We start from the raw sequence: 22,451 nt of genomic DNA, 5'->3' as shown, positions 1-22,451 counted from the left end.
TGGGAATGTTTTCTTCGATTATTTTATTAAATAAGTTCTCCATTCCTTTGGTCTGAATTTCTTCTTTTTCTGGTATTCCAATGCTCTGGATATTAGGACACTTAAGGGTATCCCACAAAACCCAGATGTTCTGTTCACAAAAACTTTTGAACTTATTGAAACTTTTGAACTCTGGAACTGTGTCTTCCATCTTGACATCCAGATCATAGTTTCCATGCTCCACATGACTGCCTCTATTCGTGAGAGGGTCTAGAGAGTTTTGGACTTGTTCAATTAGGTTTACATTTTCTACTACTTTTCTATGTATAGTTTCCACCTCTCTGTTAAGCTCCCTTAGAAATTCATTTTCTGATTTTCTTGATGCTTCATGGAATTTATCCTTACATTTCTTTATGTCTTCACTTAGCATCTCCAGCTGATGTTTGAGGTCCTCTTTCTTTTCACTCTCCTTCATATCTCTTACTGTCTTTGAATACCTCCCATTTTCTTATCTATTAGGTCTACTCTAGTGATGGCAGCATCCACATGATTATCAGTCCTTTGTTGCTTTTTTGGAAATTCTACCAGTAGTTTTGTCAGCATTGCATTGCTCATAGCTCCATTTTGGTGTTCTGATCCTAATGACTCTTCTATGTTTTGATTAAAGATGTTCATTATAGGACTAGGTGATCTAACTGGATTTTCTTGCATTTGATTTTTCATGTTATTTCTTTTCTGCTGTGGTCTGCCCATCACAGTGTATGAACATAGAGAGTAGGACTATGGTCTGGATGGGCAGGGAAAGTGCTGCCTCTTGGGGGAGCTGGCCTGGACTAACTGGCAGGCAAGCAGATGGGCTGAGTGGTCTTGAGCTAACACTTGGGCAGGTGGATCAGCCTGAACTCCAGCACAGAATGAATCTGAAGCAGCCTAAGGCAGATGCTAAGGAGTCTGAGCTCTTACTTAGCACAATGCCAAAGCAGCCTGAGCTCTCACGCAGTGATGTGCCAAAGCTGCCTACTCACAGTCAGAGGGATGCTGAAGCATCAAGCACCAAAGAAGCCTAAACTCATGTGTGGTAGTACACTGGGACCCAGAAGCAGTCTGAGCTCGCCTGCATCAGGACACTGGCTGCTGGTCAGCTGACATGGCAGACAGGGAGGGGTTTGCACCTGAGCTGGTTCATGCAGACAGGTAGACTGAGCCTGAGCTCGCGTGGATATGTGGAATGGGCCTGGGCTCCACATGAATGGCCTTTCTTTCCCAGGAATGTATGGTGCAGTTAGGTGGTCACCATCTTAGCTGGAAGTCCCCATCTGATCCATCTTTACATGTGCACATCCTTGTCATTTGCCCACTTTGAGGCCATCACACCACCCATCTCCTGAGATAACTCATCTGCCCACATGAAACTCTACAATTTCCAGAGAAACTACAATCACTGATCATTCTTCTACAATAGGGTACTCAATTGTACCAATGGTACATGTGATATCACTGTGGGGTTTGTTAATGTTATATTAGTGACTTGTGATGGCACAGTGGGGAATGGTCATATCAACATGAGGCATTGTGTTTTACAGTGTTAGGTGTCACAGTGGGATTTGTGATGTTAATCAGTTGGAAATTTTAATGTCACAGTTAGCTTTTATGTTGACATAGAGGAACATTGTGGTATTACATAAAAGCCTGTTGCAATAACAGCAGGGAGTGGTGTGGAATATTGGGGCATTCATGTGATGAGTCAGTAGGGAATTGTGATTTCACTGGGAGTATTATGATTTCACAGTGGGGAAATATCATAAAACATTTGACTATTGTGATGCAACACTGGGCATTTTGTTGTCACAGTAGGCTATTTTGAAGGGACATTGGGAAGTGAAATATAACAATGTGGCATCATAATGTAAAAATGAGCTATTATGATTTAGTTTGGTACTATGATGTTACAGTGGGTTTTATTAAATCATATTCGAGTACTGAGATATTATAGTGAGAGACTGTGGCATCATATTTGGATATTGAGATGTCATACTGGGGCTCTCTGATGCCACAATGGGTCAGTATGTTGGCATATTAGGGCAATGTTATATCAAAATGTTACTTCATGGTACTAAAGGGAATATGTTAATGTCACAATAGGGTATGGTGATGTCTTCATATGGTACTGTGATATCAGAGTTTTATATGATGGTGTCACTGGGATGTACTTTGATGTCACCATAGGTTTTTTTGATGTCACAATGAAGAAACAGCTTACTTCACAGTTGGGCATTTTGATGCCACTAGTGGCACTTGTGATATTCCATTTAGAATTTTAGTGACACATTGAAGCATGGTGCGGGAGATTTAAGATTTTTGAAGTGGAGGATTATGATATCCCAGTGGAAGAATTTCCCTGCCACAATCAAGTATTGTCCCAGTGAGAATTTGCATAGAACAATCTAGTTTTGTAGTGTCACATAGGAGTATTTTTAAGTCAATGTAGGTAGGACATTGTCATGTCACAGAGAAGCATGGTGGTAACAGTCAGGAATTGTGATGTCACAGTGGAGTATTGTGACTTCACAATTGTCATTATAAGGTCAGCAAGTGCCTTTAACTGCTGAGTCATTTCTCCAGTCCCTGTTGAAGGCTTTTGACCTTGACAACTCACATATTACTTTCCCACAGTATGAAAAATTGCTGACAGAAAGCTTAGTTCCTTCTCAGTTCCATTATGATCAGTGTCATGTGACTGCAGCCTATGGTGCTTCCAGGAATAGATTCTTGCCATTTAGTTTAAATGGATAACCAACCACATGTCCAGTATCCTGTATTATTTTTCAGTCCTCAAGTCCCTTCCTGACCAACAACACACTGTCATAGATAACCCAATTCTAGCACTTGGATTTATCAAAAACAGCCTCAAGCTTTAGAGTAAAACTTTGCCTGCACCTATATGGTGTTTTTACCCAATTACCTACTTCTCTTTATAAGCCAGCCTATTATCCCACTCATATTCTCCTCCCTCAAGATTCAAGTTTTGATGCTTACTACATAATAAATCATGTTTTTCATGTTAAGATTTACATATAGAAAAGACTCTTTCTGAGTCTGGTTAACCAAATGGTACATCCATTTTGCTAAGTTCATTTTTCATTATCACTAAAGAGAATTTCATTGTGCATAGATGCCATAACCACATTATCCATTCATGAGTTTAATGGCATCTGGCATGATTCCATTTCCAAACTATTATGAATAAAGCATCAGCAATCATGTCTTTGCAAGCTTATCTATAATAAAGAGTTGAAACTTTAGGTCATATGTCTCTAGATCAAATGAAATATACATTTTTTGATTTTTATTAACCAGAAAATTTGTTGTATGGTCAAATCATAATGAGAAATTCCCATGCCATGTGAGGAAGATTTCATCCCTGTCTCATTCTGATGGCTTTTTATGTTCTTACACAATCACAGTGACATTTCTAGTTTAAAAACTTTTATCCAGACAATGAACGTTTCCAAATATACAGAAATCTTTAATTCTGGATGATCAAGGTGGATGGGTTTTAATTGTTCTCTCTACAAATCCTACTTACAAAGGACTGAATAACTATTCTTCCAACCCTTCACTGGGATGGTTTCCAAGGCACAGCTTTGACATGGCCATGGATGAAGCATGCTACAACATCTACGATGCTGTGTATGCTGTGGCCCATGCATTCCATGAAATGATTCTTCAACAAGTAGATTATCAGAGGTGAGGAAATGAGTTTATGAAAAATTGTTCATGCACTCAGGTAAAGTGTCTTAAAGTCAATGGTACTTGCTTCCAACAATGTAACATCATCAAAGATGTTAAGACATGCTCTAGTCTGTTTGTGTAGGATTGTTTTTCTCAATTACAAGGGTTTCTGTACTTGTCACCTCCAAACCAGTAAATCTACATGTGTGTATATATGATGAACAAGACTTTGAGTCAGGTTTGGTGACAAACTCCAATAATCTCAACACTAGGGAAGCTAAGACAGAAAGATCACTGTGAGGTTGAGGCAAGACAAGGCTACACAGGATGAGTTCTAGTTCATACTTGGCTAGAGAGAGATGCTTTCCCAAAACAAGAAAAAAAATCAGTGGAAAGCAAGGAACGTTTTAGTGAACTTCAATGATTGTAAAGAATGATGACTTCAATATAATGCTTAACCTTTTTTGGAGGAGGGAGTTTTACAGTAAGGTCTCGGTCTATCCCAGGATGACCTGGAAGTCACTGTGTCCTCCGTGGGTGGCCACAACACAGGGTCAACCTACTGTCCTCTGTCTCCCAAGTTCTGGGACTAAGGGTGCATGCTAGTAGCCCTGGCAAATTTTCAGTATTTGAATTTTAAAAAGGACTTTATGCTGGGCATGGTGGAGCATGCCTATAATCCCAGCACTCGGATGGCAGAGGTAGGAGGAGCACTGTGAGTTAGAGGCCACCCTGAGGCTACATAGTTAACTCCAGAAAAAAAAAAAAAAAGACTATAATAAAATCTACAAATGAGGAACTGATGAAACCATTCTTTTGAAGTAAGAGAAGCTGGGTTTTATTTCTGTTTTTTGTTTATTTATTTATTTATTTTTGTTGAAGGCAGAGTCTCACTCTAGCCCAAGCTTATCTGTAAATCACTCAGTAACCCCAGACTGTCCTGGAATTCATAGCAATACTCCTAACTCAGTCTCCCAAAATTTTGTTATGGGTTCAGGAAAGTTCTTGAACCTCAAACCTGGGTTCATGTCTACATTTAACCATGAAATTGAATACAATAACACTGAGAAGAGAATTATTAAATTATTATATTTATTTAAGGAAGTATGAAAGCAAGAGAAGGAAAAAGAATATACTCACAAAGCTTGAAAGGCCACATAATGGGCCTGAAAAAGCCATAGAGGACAGAAAAGAAAGTACAAAGAGCTCATGCCATGTGCAGAGCAGGAGGAGGTAAAAAGCCCATGTGGAAAGTTGGGGTTAGGGGTTCTCCCCTCAGCACAGCACAGCCAGGCCAACCCAAGGAGAACTTCAACATAAGTGATGAATAGACCACGAAGAAAAAGAGGCTTGTACCCTTGTCTACATCTGTTTATATCCTTATAGCGGTAGACCCTACCTTCTGGGTCAGGTGAGCCAGAGACAATGACTGGTCTGGGCTAAGAACTGTCTCAGGAAGAGACTAGTCATGACACCAAGTTCTTGACCAACCACAATGTTAGGATGAGATTTAAATCCTAGGAGACAGCTCCTTGCCAGATGGGGTCCAGGTTGTGTGAGAAAAACAGATCTAGGGGAAAGAAGAGATGTCAGATCATCCTTTGATCTCCAGCAAAGTGGAGACCTTGAAGTTTGAACCCACATGCATTCCCACTGCTGTGATAACCTCCATCACAAATCCACCATCCACGGCACCATACAACAGCCTGGTAAATATCATTGCCACATTTTGACTTTCAAACAGCTCAATAGCTACAATAATGCAAAGTGGATTTCAAATGTAATAATGATGCATGTTTCCAGGGGTTCTGGAAGGTTCCACACGTTTATGAATCTAAATATTAGGTCCCGTTCGATTTTTTTCACCACAAGTCCATTTCAATTTGAAGTGAACAAACATTTATGATCTTAACTTCTATTGGTGTTTCCAAAAGCATTATCCATACTATTTACAGCTATTCTGAGAAAGCAAAAATAAATATAGCTTAATCAGACATAGAAAGTCTACCAACAGAATACATCTGCTGCTTCAATAGTGTTCTCTTTTTAAGAAAGAAGTGACAAAAATGAACTCTGGCAGGATAAATTATGAATTATTAAGTTTATATAGAGAGAAATCACTAATTATGGGGATTATATAAGGGATATTGTGATTTAACAAGAGGGCTACAGCCAAGTCATAATCATAAAGGAATAGGAAACATGCTGTCATGTGGAAAACACTGTATAGTTTATAATTTAAGAAAAATTGAGTGTGGTTTCTTTTGAGAAAGACAGGTATAGAGCCACAAACACATGGAGGGGAGTTCATAAAGCCCATTTGAGAGAAATGAGGCTTCCAAGAAAATACTGGAGTAGAGGCGCAAGCACATGGAGAATACATTGTAGGAGCTTGTGTAGGGAGACTTAGAAGAAACACACATACTATTCACCTTATGTTTCTCCATGGAAGAAATTTAAGAGGGAAAGTGGTGTGAGTTTAAGGAAGAAAAACAAAGTGAAAATATCAAAGGAGAGACCAAGAAATTTAGATGAGAAATAGTAAGGGGGAAAGAGAGTTGTGCCCATTTTTATCCCAAGTTTAGAGACACAGGTAACAAGCCTGGATTTAGTGAAAGCATCTACAGGGTAGGTCTGGGGTGTAGTGGAAATAGACACATGGTAGATTTAGAGACCAGAGGAAAATCATACACATACTTAAAGTGAGAAATTGCCACACACTAAAAGTAAAGACAAGCAAAAAAAAAAAAAAAAAAAAAAAAAAAAAAGTCCTACAAACCAAGAAACAGAATTGTATTATTCTCCAGATTGGTGAGGGGAGAGGCCAACCACACATTTACACCTCTGGCCCAAGCAAGTAGAGGCAGGCAGAGAGGGAATCCAGAGAGAGTGACAGGAAGAAGACCACAGCCTTTATAGTACAGAGATGTATTCTTTTGTCAGATTCAGGTATGCAAGGAGAAGACCCTATTGGTTTGTTGATTTGGAGTGAGGACCCAAGGGCCAGCCCAGCTGGATGCTCTCTCTAGGTGGCATGCTATATTGTGGGCAGTAGGGGAGGGCACTACAGATCAGTGCAATCTGACACAAGTTCCTTTCCTGCCAAGAGTTCTATTGTGTGCCAGAGAAAAGGGGCAGGTGGAATGATATCTCTTTGGGTCTCTCTGGCCTTCAATTTCTAGATGAAACTACCTCAAAGAAATTAAATTTCTCTGATTCTCCTCCAAGAGGATAGAATTAGGTATGAAAATTAGTAGAGATTTTGGAACCCAGAGTGTGCAACATGATATAAATTAGTTCACTGACTTGCCACTGTTATTTTGGGACAAGATGTACCATCTGTGGAGTTTCATGAGACTTCATGTGTAGACAATGGCCCATGGGAAAGAACCTGGGATGGTTATTAGCCTTGGAGAAGCATTACAGTCTGGGCTTTAAACATCAGAATCAAGGTAAAATTAAAAAGGTGAATTGCCACTTCAACTCATTCTCACCTTAATATTGCTTCATCATTCCTATAGGGTCTCACTGGCCTTTCAGTGTGATGACACATGAGTTATTGTCAATTCTGTACTGACTTTAGGAAAGTACATGTAAAAATTAAATGTTTGAGTCGATGGCAATGACAGTGGTACAAAGATAGCACAGTGTAGTGTGTTAGTTGGCCTAGCATTCATGGGAGAGTAGTTTAATCCCCAGTATCAAAAAAAAGATTCAAAAATATATCCTAGATGGTTTAGGCAGTGTGGTAGCTTGAATTTATACCTCAATTGACTCAAATATTTTATTAAAGCTTGTTACTTCAATTTCAAGCCATCAGACTGTAAGGGGTGTCACTGTGGGTGGCTCCTGGGGTCCAGCCTTAAGGTGTTACTGGGAGCAGACCTGAATTCCTGTCTAAGGTATGCACAGTGAGTTCTACTTTGGTTCCCTATAGTTTAGGTGCTGATTTTGCTTTGTTTTTGGTGATACTGGTGGTGGTTTTTCTCCCTTTCACCATGAAGGAACATCCCCTGGATCTGTCAGCCTGAAATAAATCACTTCCTGCCATCTACTGTATCTAGTTATGGAGGTTCATCCACCAGTGTGGAGCTTAACGGTAATGACATCATGTGAGAGTTTCTCCTTGTTTGAGTGAAACTCGGGATATATACCTTAAATTATGAAGAGAGGAACATAGAAGAAAAGAGAAAAAAGTAATTAAAATTTTCTATACTTTGGAGAAAATGAATTTTCAAAAACAAAATGGAATTTTATCTGTGAATTTCAAATAATGAAAAACCATATAAAACCCAGTATTAACCATCTGATCCATGTTTACATGTGCACTTCCTTGTCTTTTACCCACTGTGAGGGCATCACACCACCCATCTCGTGAGATGATTCATCTGCCCAACTGAAACTCTGCACTCACCAGAGCAACTATAATCACTGATCATTCTTCTGCAATAGGGTACTCAATTGTCCCAATGGTACCTTGTTATATCACTGTTGGTGATGTTGGTAATGTTACAATAGTGATTTGTGATGGCACAGCGGAGAAAGGTCATATCATCATGGGACACTGTAGTGTACAGTGTTAAGTATAGCAGTGGTATTTGTAATTTCAGTGAGGTGGGAATTTTCATGTCAGAGTTGGCTTTTGTCTTGACATAGAGGAACATTGTGGTATTGCATCAAGACCTGTTGCAGTAACAGCAGGGTCTCTTATGGAACATTGGGGCATTCATATGATGTGACACTAAGAAATTGTGATTTCAATGGGAGAGTTATGATGTCATAGTAAGGAAATACATATCACAATTGGGGATTGTGATGCAACACTTGGAATTTCGTTGTTATAGTAGGTTATTTTGAAGGGGCATTGGGCATGTTGCATGTAACAATCTGGCATCCTAATGTAAATGTGAGCTATTATGATGTTACAGTTCTGTACTGTTATGACACAGTGGGTTTTATTAAGTCATATTAGGGCACTGAGATATCATAGGGAGGGACCATGATGTTATAGGTGCGTATTTTGATGTCATATTGGGACTCACTGATGCAATAATAGGTCATTATAATGTCATATTGAGGTAATGATATATCAAAATGTTACTTCAAGGTGCTTAAAAGAATATATTGGTGCCACAGTATGGTATGGTGATCTCATATTAGAGCACTGTGATATCAGATTTCCATATGATGTCACTATTATGTGCTTTAATGTGGGAGTAGGTTTTTGTGATGACATAATAGGGAAACTGACTTCACAGTTGGGCATATTGATTCCACTAGGGGTACTAGTGATGTTTCAGGTATAATTTTCATGTCACATTGAAGCATGGTACAGGAGATCTAAGATTTTTCAGTGGTATATCTGGGATTATGTTATCTCAGTGGAGGAATTTCCCTGTCACATTTGAGTCTATATTTATATATTATATTATATTACATTATATTAATTATAGTTATATTTAACAGGTAAGAATTTTGATGTAACAATGCACACTGAAGAGTACCAGTGAGAATTTGTGTATAAAAACATGGTTTTCTGGTGTCACAGAAGGGCATTTTGATGTAGAAAATTGTGATGTCACATGGAAGCATCGTGGTGTGTGAGGAATTTTGATGTCACATTGGGGTATTGTTATGTTCCTTTAACTGCTGAGTCATTTCTCCAGCCCCTTTTGGTGGCTTTTACCCTTGGCAACTCACATATTATTTTCTAGCAGTATGATAAATTGCTGACAGAATGCTGACATCCTTGTTAGTTCCATCATGATCACTGAGTATCATGTGATGCATGTGGTACCTTCAGGGATAGATTCTTAACATTTAGTTTGCATGGATAACCAAGCGCTTTTCCAGTGACCTGCATTATTTTGGAGCCCTCATGTCTCTCTCTAACCGACAACAAACTTGAGTGTAACCCAATTCTAGTACTGGACTTTATCAGAAAAAGGCTAGGGTTTTAGAATGAAGCTTGCCCAGCCCTAAATGGTGTTTCTACCCAATGACCTCTTTCTCTTTACATGCCGTCCCATTACCTCACTTTAATTCTCCTCCCTCAAGATGCTGGTTTTCATATTAGAAGTAATGATGTTTGCTACATAACAAATCATATTTTTCATTTAGGTCTACATATAGTAAAGAGTTTGTAGCAGACAGCTTCAGGTTCACTGAGATAAACTTCCAGACCAGGAACAGTTATGGAGGAAGGGATATTTGTTGAAGCTTACAGATCCAGGGGAAGTTCCATAAATGGCAGAACAAGCTGGCCTGCCTTCACAGGCCCAAGCAGACAGAGAGAAGCACAAGCCTAAAGGTCAAAAGCCACAGCACACTTCAGGAACTCCAGCTAGGCACACTTTGCATCTTTAGATTGAAATCTGAAACCCACCTTCACACCTTAAGAGCCACCCAGTGACACTGCCTCCAGGAAGGTGGCAGCAGATGCAAACTACAAACAAATAAACAACTGAATATATTGGGGGCCATCTATTCTATTCAAACTACCACAGAGTCTTTCTAACAGTGGTTAACCAAAGAGGATAATATTTCTAGATACATCGACTTTGCAAATGTCATTTTTCATTATCAACAAGTAGAAGTTCATTGTGCATAGATACCATAACTACATTATATGTTCATCAGTAGAATGGTATCTGGGATGATTCCATTTCCATACTATTATCAATAAAGCAGCAACAATCATGCCTGTGCAAGTTTATCTACAGTAAAGCGTTAAGAATTTATGTCATATATCTCTGGATCCACTGATCCATATATTTTTAGATTTTTATTTCATTTATTAATCCAAAAATTTGTTGTATGGTCAAATCAGGATAAGAACCTTCCATGCTGATTTCTTTAATACAAGCTTACATTCCTGGCCCCCCACCCAAACAAATGAATAAGTATTATATTTTCTCCACAGGTTTGACAGGACTTTTAATTTGATTTTTTTGTTTATTTTGGCTTTTTGAGGTAGGGCCTCACTCTGGCTCAGGCTGACCTAGAACTATGTAGTCTCAGAGTAGTCTCAAACTCACCATGATCTTCCTACCTCTGCCTCCCAAGTGCTGGGATTAAAGTCATGCACCACAATGCCTAGCTTAATTTGATTTTTTTTGATGATGCCCATTTTGACTAATGTCAGATGGAATCTCTATATAGTTTTAAATTGTGTATCCTTGATGGCTAGAGAATTTGAACATATTTTAGGTGTTTAGTTTCCATGGGTATTTCTTTTTTGTCAGCTAAGTTCTTTACCCCATTTATGACAAGACAGATTGATTTTTATTGCTTAGTTTGTACTATATTATGCTTACATTCAATATATTTAACTGTTGGGCTCCCCTAGCAGGTAGTGTTGGGGGAGGACCAGGCCTTCTGGTTCCTCCCAAGGGGTTGAGGAGTAGGGTGTGTATCAATGGCCAGGAACAAAACCACTGAGCTAGGAGTCTTGTCAAAGCAGGAACTTACTTTATTGTTACCGGTAGGTGTTTATATAATGTTGAGAACGAAAGCGGGGATTTTAGGATGGGGTGACATGTAAGGGCCAATAGTATACCATGACCTGTGAGATGATTGGTTCTAACTTTAATTGCCTGTGTGGAAGTAGAAGGCCAGAGGCCATTTGGCGCCCTGCTGAGTTCTAAGTGCACACAGGCGGGAACTCTAACTTCCTGTGTGTAAGTAGTAGGCCAGAGGCCATTTGGCCCCCGTTGAGTCATAGCTGGCAGTAGGGAATTCGCCATACTTTAGCTAGGCTCAGGAAGTTTTACTAAGCCTCACGTCTGGGCCTCTCAAGGCTCAACATCTCCCCCTTTTGTTTTTGTAAGAGCATTAGTCATCATGACCCCTGTCTTAGGTTGTCCCCCTCTGGGGATCTTACCCGTCACTGGGTACTATGTGTTTAGCTTGCTGAGAACCCACTCCATGGCCTGTCTTAGGTTGTCTCAGTTAGTCTGTGATCTTACCCATCATCAGTCACATTGAGGGCAGAGGATGTGGTAGTGGGTTATATGAGGAACCTCATTTCTGAATTGTCAGTCTGTGGTAACGTATTTCAAACTGATGGATTTTTATTGTCTCTAGGTGTTGGTGAATGAATTGCGTAGTTTTGTTAATTACACAAGGCCTGACAGTGAGGACAAGGAGAAGTAGGGGCCAAGTAGGGGGAAAAGGTAGGGTAAGAAACCATGCAAGCCCATCCATAGTGGGTTGTCTTGTAGGTCCTGCTGTCTCCCCTTTAGGTTCTCTTGAAGCCTTTTGATCTTCTCTTGAATGATTCACAATCTATTGGCATAGAAACAGGTTGTATTTTTTGTAAAAATAAGTATATGTCTCCCTTTTTGGCCATTAATAGGTCTAGTCCCCTCCTGTTTTGTAGGACTACCTCAGCCAGGGAGTCTAGTTGTTGTTGGAGATCAAGGATAATGTTGAACATTGTTTTTATGTCATTGATTAAATGGAGAGAGAGCTTTTTGTGGAGATGGACTGTCATATCCATCCTGGCTGTCCTGGTGGTCATGCCTGTGGTTATTCTCAACCCAACTAGTAGGGTCTATGGGCAACTGTAGTTGTATTATTGGTGATTACTGTAAGCAGTCAAGGAGGCCCAGATCAGAGGCAAAGCCAGCAATCCTCCACAAGGGAGGGAATTGTTTGGTTTAGCAGGGTGAAGACCATTTTAGGAACAGTCCTCAGGGGTAGGAAATTCCATGGAGGGGTGATTATCAGTGTCCCCTTGTTGGAGTAAGTATTTTAGGACCCTCGCTTATATCCAGATAGTCTTTTTTTATCTTGAGGGAAGACACATTTAAACCCTTTTCGTGCTGTGAGGAGTGGGTCTGGTCCTCTCTAGGCCCTAGTCAATGGGTCTCTCTATTTGATCTTGATTGAGTTGTATGTGACAAAGGATGACCAATGTTTTTGAAATGGAGATATATTTTTTTTTATTTTTAGAAAAATGTAAAATATTCAAGGTAAATAATTTTTTTTAGTTTATCATGAGGGGGTAGTGATTCCCCCTTTTGTTTTTGTAATTGTGATTTAAGTGTTTGGTTACAACTTTCAATGATAGCATGGCCTTCAGGGTTACATGAAATGTCTGTGGCATGTGTAATTTGCCACATCTGGAGGAAACTTGTAAAGTTTTGACTTATAAAGTAGAGGCCATTACCTGTTTTTACTTGATTGGGCAGCCCAAGAGTGGCAAAACATTGAAGAATATGACTAATGGCATGTTTAGATTTCTCCCCAGCATGTGTAGATGCCCAACAGGCATGGGAAAAAGTGTTAACTGATAAAATGATATATTTAAGTTTTTTAAAGGGGGAATAATGAGTAAGATCTCTTTGCCAAAGATGGTTGGGGCAAAGGCCCCAAGGGTTACTCCCAGAAGTTTAGAGGGGGAAAAGCTGGAGGAAGGGTTGGTAAGACTTGTATGTCTTAAAACTCTTTAAGATTTTTATTTGGTATTTTGCAAAATCTTTGTTTAAGGCCTTTCTAGTGGGTTAGGGAATGAAATTGGATAGCCACTGAAACAGTGTGATAGTGAATTGTAGAGGCCAATTGATCGGCCAAGCTGTTTTCTTTGACAGGAAACCTGGTAAGTTTTGATGGGCTTGAAGATGTTGTATGAAGATAGGGTGGACTTTTTGTTTGAGTAGGGTTTGAGTCTGGATTATTAAGGGTGATATAGAGTTCAAATTAAGTCTAATGTGAGCTTTAATAAGATGGGGCAGTAGGTTTACTACATAGAGATTGTTAGAAAATAAGTTGAACAGCTCCTGAATAGTATGTAGAGCTAGAACAACTGTAAAAAGCTCTTTGTACTGTGTTAATCCCTCTATTTTCTGAGATTGACTTGATGGGTTTAGGGTTGACCCCCAATTAAAGGGGGCATATACAACCAGGGAAGCCCCAAGGCATCCCCCATCTGTAAAGGCAATGAGGAAGTTAGGGTTGGGTTGAGGTAGGATAAGCCTGGAGGGTCTCCACTCTAGCCTAAAAAAAGAGCTTATCCACTTATGAGGGCCACATGGTAGTAAGTCGTACCCAGGAACACTTTAAGTGTCACAGTGACCCTTATATTATTTATTTGGAGCCAAGTGAAATCAGTTATCTTATATGGAGTAATAATGGAATGAGGTTAAATACCAAAGAGGCTAATGGCAGTTTTCCTTATTTTAATTATGTAATCAGCTATTTGGTTACTTAAAGAACAGAACCTATGGGCCCCAGTGATACAGAGGTGAATCCACTGAATACACTCGCCCTTTTGAGCCAATGGGATAGTGGTCAGGGTCTCTCCAGGAAAAAGGTAGAGGGAAAGAGGGAGATCAGGGTTGAATTGTTTGAGATTACTGTTATCTATGGCCTCCTGGACTCTATGGAGGACTTGTCTCTGCCCAGGTGTTAGGGTTACTTAGGACAAAAGATTAAAACCCCTTAGTAGGTCAAACAAGGGGGATAATTTCTCAGTGGTTATAATTATCCAGGGCCTCTTCCAGTTAATTTCTCAAAAGAGATTCTGGAATTGAGGTAAGTTGTAAGAATTCTGAATATAAAGTTGTGGTTTAACAGGTAAAACTGGATCTAGGGTAAGGATTGAGTCCAAGATCTTAAAGGGAGGCAGTTTAAACTTTTTTAGGAGCTACTTTAAAGCTGTGAGTATGAAGGATAGTTAGACATTGGTAGGCAATGTCCTGGAGTATGGAGGCATCTAGGCACCCAAGAATAATATCATCCATGTAAATATAAAACAGGATATTGGGGGAGATTGATAACAGAAAAGAAAATGGATGACAAGAAATATTGACAAATGGATGGGCTGTTAGTCATGCCCTGAGGTAAGACAGTCCACTCAAATCTCCTATCTGGACCACAAAAATTAACAGCAGGTACAGAGAATGTAAACTTTTTTATGTCTCCTGGATGGAAAGGGATAGAGAAGAAGCAATCTTTAATGTCAATGATAGTAATATGGTATATATTGGGAATAGTTGGGATCCATGGGAGTCCCCTCTGGGGGGATTTGAAGGGGATTATGTGTTTATTGATCTTCCTTAAATAATGTAAAAATCTCCAGGACCAATTATGCTTTTTTATGACAAAACAGGAGAGTTCCAGGGATTAGTGGAGGGATGGATATATCCGGCCTCCAACTGTTGATTAATGAGTATGTGGGGTTGGTGTAACTTAGAAGAAGGGAGAGGCCACTGTTTAACCCATATAGGATCCCCTGGTCTCCACTGGATTTTAAATGGGTGGGGTGGAGGCTGGGCAGTGGCCCTTAGAATTAAGGGTGTTTAATGGAGTACTTTTGTCTGAGTTGCTCAAAGTAAGGGTCATCTCTATAATTGGGATGACATTCCCTCCCTTTTGCAAACTGTTGTTGGTATATATTTTATCTAACAAATCATAATAAAAGGCTTTATGATCAGTAGTGATGAAGGCCTCGGCATCTCCAAGGATGTCTTGTCCCAGTAAGTTAGTAGTGATCCCAGTCACCACAAGAGGGTGGAATTCTCCCCTGTCCCCACCTGGGTTAGTTCAAGGGAGCCACATGGCAGTCTCCCAGGAGGTGGATTGCCAAATCTTCCACATCTTCATTATCCATTCTTCTAGTGATGGACATCTGGGTTGATTCCATCTCTTGGCTATTACGAATTGAGCTGCTACAAACATGGTTGAGGAAATCTCTCTGGCCTGTGGTTTGAAGGTTTTAGGGTAGAGGCCAAGTAAGGGAATAACTGGGTCTGTTGGTATCTGTATAGTCAGCTTTCTCAGGGGTCTCCAGATTGCTAACCAAAGTGGTTGTACCATCCTACATTCCCACCAACTGTGGACGAGTGTTACTACTTCTCCACATCCTTGCCAGCATTTATTTTCATTTGATTTTTTTGTTGTTTGCTATCCTTATTGGGGTAAGGTAGAATCTCATAGTTGTTTTAACTTGCATTTCTCTGATGATTAGGGATGATGAACATTTTCTTAAGTGTGTGTTTGCTAATTGTATTTCTTCCTCTGTGAACTGCTGTTCAGCTCTTTGCCCCATTTTGTGAGTGAGGTGTTTGACTTCTTACTGTTTCAATTTTTTAGTTCTTTGTAGATTCTAGAGATTAGGTCTCTATCAGTTGGATAACCCGCAAATATTTTCTGCCATTCTGTGGGTAATCTATTGGCTTTGCTTATTGTATGCTTGTCTGTAAAGAAACTCTTCAGCTTCATGTGATCCCTTTGGTTGAGTGACTGTTTAAGATCATGAGTTACTGCGGTTTTGTTCAGGAAGTCTTTTTCCATTCCTATGTCATGGAAAGTACTTCCTAAATTTTCTTCCAGTAGTATTCAAGTTTCTATTCTTATATTGAGGTCTTTGATCCATTTGGATTTGAGTGTAGTGCATAGTGAAATGTGTGGATCAAGTTTCAGTTTCCTGCATATGGTTATCCAGTTTGTCTAGCACCATTTGTTGAATATGCTGTCTTTTTCCAGCCTATATTGTCCAGGCTTTTGTCAAATATCAAGTAGCTATAGTTGCTTGACCCAAAGTCCGGGTCCTCAAGTCTATTCCATTGGTCTATACTCCTGCTTTTATGCCAGTACCATGCTGCTGTTATTACTATGGCTTTGTAATATAGCTTTAGATCTGGTATGGTGATGCCTCCAGAGGTATTTTTTTGCTGAGGATATGTTTGGATATGCAAGGCCTTCTGCCTTTCCATATGAAATTTGAGATCATTTTTTCTATCTCTGTGAAGAACACTGTAGGGATTTTAATTGGAATTGAATTAAATCTGTGCATTGCCTTTGGTAGTGTTGCCATCTTCACAATGTTAATTCTGCCTATCCAGGAGCATGGGAGGTCTTTCCATTTTCTCAACTCCTCCTCAATTTCTTTTTTTTTAAAGATTTTTTAAAATTTTTTTAATTTATTTATTTGAGAGTGACAGACACAGAGAGAAGGACAGATAGAGGGAGAGAGAGAGAATGGGCATGCCAGGGCCTCCAGTCTCCACAAGCGAACTCCAGACACGTGCGCCCCCTTGTGCATCTGGCTAACGTGGGACCTGCAGAATCGAGCCTCGAACCAGGTCCTTAGGCTTCACAGGCAAGCATTTAACCGCTAAGCCATCTCTCCAGCCCTCTTCCTGAATTTCTTTTTTGAGTGTTTATATGGTTTCGTTGTAGAGATCTTTCACTTCCTTGGTTAATGTTATTCCAAGATGTTTTTATTGTTGTTGCTATTGAAAATGGGACTATGTCCCTTAATTCTTTCTCTGTATTGTTGTCATTTGTATATATAAGGGCTACTGATTTTTGTGCATTGGTTTTGTATCCTGCTACTTTGCTATAGGAGTTAATCACCTTCAGGAGTTTTGGGATGGAGTCTCTCTGGTCTCTTACATATACAATCATGTCATCAGCGAATAGAGCTAACTTAACTTCCTCCTTTCCAAATTGTATCCCTTTTATTTACTTCTCCTATCTTATTGTTTGAGCTATGACTTCCAGAACTATATTGAAAAGCAGAGGTGAGATAGGACATCCCTGTCCTGTTCCTGATCTCAATGGGAATTCCTCCATTCTCTCTCCATTAAGTATTATTTGGGCCTTAGGAGCTTTGTATATTGCCTTTATTATGTTAAGATATGAACCAACCATGCCAATTCTCTCCAATGTTTTGATCATGAAGTAATGTTGTATCTTGTAAAGACCTTTTCTGCATCTATTGAAATGATCATGTGGTTGTTATGTTTAACCTTGTTTATGTGGTGTATTACATTGACAGATTTCTGTATGTTGAACCACCCCTGTGTTCTGGGATTAATCCTACTTGGTCAAGATGGATAATGCTTTTGATTTGTTGTTGGATTCGGTTTGCGAGGATTTTCTTCAGGAGCTTTGCATCTAAGTTCATCAGGGAAATAGGATGGTCGTTTTCTTTTCTTGTAGCATCTCTGCCTGGTTTTGGAATAAGGGTGATACTAGCTTCATAAAAGAGGTTGGATAGCTTTCCCTGTTCTCCAATTGTGTTGCACAGTGTGAGGAAGATTGGTTTGAGTTCTTCCATGAATGGATTTGCAGCGCAGCTTGGAGGTTGCTGTGTTGGCTGGAAGCCCAAGTTTGAATCTTTTATTGTCAATATTTAAAATAATTTTGGGTCTAAGGCAAGGGACCAGAGGGATGGACCAATGGGCTTTGATGGTCTCTTACCCCTTATTTCATGGGGTATGGAGGAGCCCCAGCAAGAGTTTAAAGGCTTTCCCTATATGTCAAACTTTTGGGAGGGTCAAAATTAATTCTTATTCTGTTAGCTTTATTAAGATGTGGTAACAGATCCTGTCAAGATGGCAACCGCCTAGCTGCACTACAAACAACAAGGGGAAAAAAAGGTAAGTATTCAAGGGAAATTAGAAACTTTTTGAAGAGGGAGGGCACAGATCGGGGTAAAAGAGGGAAGCACACACCCCCGCGACCCACGCCCCACCACCCCGCCCGCCGCGAATCGCCTCATTGGGCGCGGCCCGGCGCCTCAGCCGCCCGGCACCCCATGCACACCAAGCCCCATGCGCCCCGGCGGCCCTTGCGCGCCCCCAACCCCTGCGCCCCACGCCCCCCCAAGCGCGCCCCACGCTCCCTATCCACACGCAGAGGCGCAGCCCAAGAGAACAGAAGCTTCCCGCGCCCCGGGCGACCAGGCCTGCCCCGCGCCCCCCACGCCCCCCCCCATGCCCCAGACCCCCGCGCCCCATCCCCGCGCTCCTCGAGACACCCCCCCGCCTGCTCCAACCCCCGCGCGCCCCACCCTCCGGGCGCCCCACGCTCCCTATCCACACTCAGCAGGCGCTCCCCACGCCCCGGGTGCCCAGGCGTGCCCCGCACCCCTGCGCCCCCGTGCGCCCTGTGACCCCCGCTCCCCACCCCCACACGCCTCAAGCTCCACCCCCCACACGCCCCGCCCCCGCCCCTGCCTCCCCCCGCGCGCCCAACGCTCCCTACCCACACGCAGCAGGCACGCTCCAAGCGCCCCTGAGCATCCCGCGCCCAGGGCGCCCAGGTGTGCCCCACACCCCCCGCATGCCCCGAGACCCCCGCGCCCCACCCCCGCGCTCCTCGAGCCCCCCGCCCCCCCCGTGTGCCCCACCCCCACCGCACGTCCAGAGTGCCCCGCGGTGTCCTGCAGCGTCCCCCAGCGTCCCACGCTCCATCTTACCTCAGTGTGCTCCACACCCCCTGCAAGACCCGCGACCCCCTTGACCCCCTCCCCAGTGCGACTCACCCCCCCCCCCGTGAGTCCAGAGCACCCCACGGCTTCCCGCAGCATCCTGCGGCCTCCCCGCGCCCACTCTCCTAGCCGTCCACCCTCCCCATGTGCTCTGCGCCCCCACCCCCATGCGCCCCGGAGCATCCATGCCCTGAGCCCCTTGTGCCCTGAAGCGCTCCCTGCACCCCCTGCGCCCCACCCCGGCGCCTCCCGCCCCCCCACCCCGCACGCCCCTCATCCCCCCGCTGCATGCGGCCCGGGCGCCCCCGTAGTCCCAAGCGCACCCCCTGCTTGCCCAGGCGTGCCCCATGCCCCCTGTGCCCCACCCCCACGTGTCCTGCACCCCGGAGTGCCTCAGCATACCCCGCCACCCCTCCACATCCTGCGTCCCATGCGTGACCCCCTCAACCCCCCCACAAGCCCCGCCCCCGCATGTCCAGAGCACCCTGCGGCGTCCCTTGGCATCCTGCACCCCGGTGTGCCCCGCGGCCCCTCCCCCTACACGCACCCTGAGCCCCCCCGTGCACCCCCCATGTGCCCTGTGCCCCTAGCCCCCCGCGCCTCACGCAAGCTCCTCCGCGCCCCCCTGCGCACCCCGTGACCCCCCGCACGCCCCGCACTCCCCCCGTGCCCCCCAGGTGCCCCACACCCTGCTGCGCCCCGCACACCCCCACTGCATGTGCACCTCCCCCACACCAACAGCACGCCCCTCGCCCCCTAACTGATCAGAGCACCCCACGCCCTCCGCCCCTCCAGGGCACCCCACCCCACGCCCCCTGAGCCCTGCCACCACCCGCACACCCCACCCTGATTGCCCGGTGCCCCGGCGCACCCCGAACGCCCCCCGCCGCGTGCCCCACTCGCTCCATACACACCTTCGCACCCCGCGCCCCCTTCTGCCCACCCGCCCACGCACCCTCTGCACATCCCGCATGGCTGTGCTCTGATCGGGCACCCACCAGTCACGCCTGCCAGCCTGCTGCACTGAAGCTGAGACCTCCTACCTCACCCTTGTTCTCTGATCCTGCGAGTAGACCAGCCATGTGGTGCTCGGTTCACAGGCCTGTGGGGGCCACCCCTGCCGTGAATAGGTGGCTGCCAGATCCCCTACTGCTGTGCTCACATCACTTGCCGCTGGTCAGCTTCTGCTGTGTCCTGATTCCGTACCCACATCATCTGCCTCTCCACTACAATTGCACATGCAGCGGGCCCACCCCACAGCAAGAGCCACATAAGTCCACACTGAGTCACTAGCACCAGCGCAGCTGCCATCCCCTACCTGTACATCGCCACCCAGCCCCCACTCCCCTGAGGCAGAAGAGCACAGACTGTTTACAGACCCCAGTGTACCCAGCCAGAATCTAGAAACCTTAAGGGATTGCTACCTCAGTCCCCTTTCAAGCTCAAAGGCAGGCAGCTTAGGGGCATTACTGGGTGAGAATTCAGGCAACTTTGGTGCCCCTGCCAGGCTATAGGTAGGCGGCTTTAGCAAGACTGAGCAAAAACCCAGGCTGCTTATAACTGCCCCAGGCTGCCTTGGATTCGCATTAAGCTAGATCCCAGGCCACTCCACCCACCTACCTGCCCATACACTGACATGGGTAGACCACAGCGCAAAAGAAATACCACGACAAATAAAATGGAAGAAAATCCAGACAGATCACCCAGTCCAACAAGGATCACAACTAACCAAAACATAGAAGAGTGTTTAGGATCAGAACATCAAGTGGAAGCAATGAACAATGCAACCCTGACCAAACTACTGCTAGAACTGACAGGAAAGCTACAAAGGATAGATAATTGTATGGATGCTACCATCACTAAGCTAGAGCAATATGATAAGACACTGGAAGGAATTCAAAGAGAGCTAAGAGAGTTGAGGGAGAGTGAAAAAAAAGAGGACCTTAAAAATCAGCTGGCCACACTAAATGAAAACATAAAGAAATGCAAGGATGAGTTCCAAGAATCAGCAAGAAAATCAGAAAATGAGACAAAAAGGAAGCTGGACAAAGCGATGGAAGTGATACATAGGAAAGTAGTAGAAAATGCAAACTTAATTGATCAAGTCCAAAACTCACTAGAGGCTCTCAAGAATAGAGTCAGCGAAGTGGAAGATAGAAATTCTGATCTGGAAGACAGGATGGAAGAAACAGTTCGAGAGTCCAAACATTTCAGTAAGTTCAAAAGTTCCTGTGAACAGAACATGAGAGAATTGTGGGATACACTTAAATGTCCTAATATCAGAATCATTGGAATTCCAGAAGAAGAAGAATTTCAGACCAAAGGCATGGAGAACTTATTTAACACAATAATTGAAGAAAACTTCCCCAGTCTCTTAAAAGAAAGGCCCATCAAGATTCAAGAAGCAAACAGAACTCCTAACCGACTAGACCAAAGGAGAAACTCCCCAAGGCATATTATCATTAAGACTCTAAACATTGACACCAAGGAAAAAATCCTAAAAGCAGCTAGGGAAAAACAGCACACCACTTTCAAAGGAAACCCCATCAGAATTACTTCAGACTTCTCAATGGAAACCCTGAAAGCTAGAAGGGCCTGGAATGAAACTCTCCAAATTCTAAGAAACTATGGCTTTCAACCCAAACTACTCTACCCGGCAAAAGTCTCCCTTATAATAGATGGTGAAAGGAAAACTTTCCATGACAAAACTCAGCTTTACAATTATATGAACACAAAACCAAACCTACAGAAAGTACTCCAGGAAATTCTCCACAGACAAGAAACAAATAACCAAACGCAAATGCCTACAAGAAGAAGATCACAGCAACCAAACCCAGAGTAGATAGAAAAAAAAAAAATTAAATTCCATGAAAATGCCAACACACCTCTACCACCACAACATGACAGGGATCAAATCAAATCACACAGTCATCACCCTAAACATTAATGGCCTTAATTCACCCATCAAGAGACACAGGCTAACAGGGTGGATCAAAAAATTAGACCCCTCAATCTGCTGCCTTCAAGAAACCCACCTTACCACTAAAGACAGAAACCTCCTCAGGGTGAAAGGCTGGAAAACAATATTCCAAGCAAATGGGAATAAGAAACAAGCAGGTGTAGCTATATTAATATCAGATAAAGTTGACTTCAAACCAAAAACAATCAAAAAAGACAAAGAAGGCTACTTCCTACTTGTAAAGGGAACAATCCATCAAGAGGATATTACAATCATAAATCTGTATCCACCAAACACAGGGGCACCGCAGTTCATAAAACAAAACCTACTTGACAATAAAACAGAAATAACCACCAACACCATTATAGCTGGGGACTTTAACACACCATTATCAGTAATAGACAGATCATCCAAACAGAAGCTCAACAGGGAAGTAAGAGAGCTCAACAAAACCATAGAGCACTTAGACATAACAGACATCTACAGAACTTTCCATCCCAAATCCACAGACTACACATTCTTCTCAGGAGCCCATGGAACATTCTCTAAAATAGACCA

At 43.0% G+C, this 22,451-nt stretch overlaps 1 pseudogene; it reads left to right on the top strand.

The window, feature by feature from the left end:
* LOC123455044 overlaps window positions 1-22,451 on the top strand; it is a 93,724-nt pseudogene that overhangs the window by 5,759 nt on the left and 65,514 nt on the right.

Source organism: Jaculus jaculus, chromosome 15 (genome assembly GCF_020740685.1).
Source record: "Jaculus jaculus isolate mJacJac1 chromosome 15, mJacJac1.mat.Y.cur, whole genome shotgun sequence".
NCBI classification, from domain to species: Eukaryota; Metazoa; Chordata; class Mammalia; order Rodentia; family Dipodidae; genus Jaculus; species Jaculus jaculus.
The sequence above is the reverse complement of the archived record's forward strand: the minus strand, read 5'-3'. Positions and strand labels throughout refer to the sequence as shown.